Consider the following 1,959-nt stretch of genomic DNA (forward strand, 5'->3'; position numbering starts at 1 on the left):
TCATCCAGGTCTTGATGTCTCTGATGCAGGCGTTCAGTTTCTATATATTGTCATTCTGGTCAGGTTTCATGGATAAATACAACTGTGTATCATCTGCATAACAATGAAAATTAATGCTGTGTTTCCTGATTATGTTTCCTAAGGGCAGCATGTAGATCATAAACAGGATGGGTCCTAAAACTGAGCCCTGTGGGACTCCATAGTTGACTCGAGTGCACTGAGAGGAATGGCCATTTACATTAACGAACTGATACCTATCAGACAGATAGGATTTAAACCATTGGAGAGCAGATCCTCTGATCCCTATGTCCTGCTCTAATCTATGGAGTAAAATACTGTGGTCGATAGTGTCAAAGGCTGCACTGAGGTCCAACAGGACCAGAATAGAAAGTAGACCCTTTTCTGAGGACAATAACAAGTCATTAGAGACTCTAACTAGCGCAGTTTCCGTACTGTGGTGAGGTCTAAACCCCGACTGAAAGTCTTCAAAGTGGCTGTTGTCCTGTAGGTGGCAGTAAAGCTGCTTAACTACAACTCTTTCTAGGATTTTAGAAATAAAGGGGAGGTTTGATATCGGTCTATAGTTGACCAAGTTGCTAGGATCTAAACTGGGCTTTTTCAGAAGAGGTTTAACAACTGCATATTTAAAAGACTGTGGAACGTAACCCGTTTCCAGAGAGGCATTTATCATTGTTAATATGGGATCATTAATTAGGGGAAAAGTTTCTTTAAAAAGTCTAGTGGGAATTGGGTCTAACAGACAAGTTGAGGATTTGGAGGACGTAATAATTGATGCTATTTCCACTTGATCCACAGCAGTGAAGCAGTCCAATGTTACAGAGGTTTCTATGGATGCCTCCATTTCTACCGCTTCAGCCTGTTCTGGGCTGATAGTAGGAATAACTTGATTCAACTTATGTCTAATATTTGAGATTTCACTATTGAAAAATTTAAGAAAATCATCAGAGCTGAGAGAAACAGGAACATGTGGTTCTACTGAGCTCTGACTGATTGTTAATCTAGCAATAGTACTAAAAAGAAATCTTGGATTGTTTCCATTCTCTGATATTAAGGTTGAATAATACTGGCTTCTAGCTCTACGCAGAGCTTTTTTATAATTTAATAGGCTATGTTTCCAGGTATTCAGAGACTGCTCTGAACCGGAGCGGCGCCATTTTCTTTCCAACTTACAGGTTTCTTGTTTAAGAGAACGAGTTTCAGCGTTAAACCACGGTGCTACTCGGTTTTGTCTGACGAACTTAGGTTTCAAGGGGGCAACAACATGGAGTGTACTCCTGAGGGCTTGTAAGGCATCATTAACAAAGTGGTCATTTATACTAGGACTGATAATATGGGAGCTGGTCTCAGAGTATTTTCTCAGAATATCACTAAGTACTGGCTGAACTGTGAGTTTAAACTCAGACACAGAACGGTCAGTTAAGGTTCTTCTAAGCTGTTTCTTATTCACTGGGGCAGAAGGATGTTCCAGTGTAAACTGGAATGTAATCAGAAAGTGATCAGAAATGATGGGGTTAAGAGGAAGGACACTCAGCTGGCTGATCTCTATCCCATGGGTTAGAACAAGGTCCAGGGTGTGCTTATGACAGTGAGTGGGTTCATTCACACTTTGGGTGAAACCAACATCATCTAATAAAGCTGCAAAGGCCTTTCCTAGACAGTCACTGGGGTCATCAACATGAATATTAAAATCCCCCTATTATTTTAATTTGATCAGAATCTAAAATAGTAGTCGGTAGGAAGTCGGAAAACTCAGTTAAAAATTCTGACTACGGGCGGGTGGGGCAATAAATAATTATGAATAAAACAGATTTTTGAGTCTTCAGTGAGCCGCTCTGGGCATCAGCACTCAGCCCGGATTTTAACTCACACTACTCCACAAGGTCGCTAAGCAAATGATGCGATGGCAACCAAAGAATTAAAACTGTCAAGAGGCTGGAA

The sequence above is a fragment of the Oryzias latipes genome, chromosome 4 (genome assembly GCF_053564925.1).
Source record: "Oryzias latipes strain Hd-rR chromosome 4, Olatipes_Hd-rR_3.1".
NCBI classification, from domain to species: Eukaryota; Metazoa; Chordata; class Actinopteri; order Beloniformes; family Adrianichthyidae; genus Oryzias; species Oryzias latipes.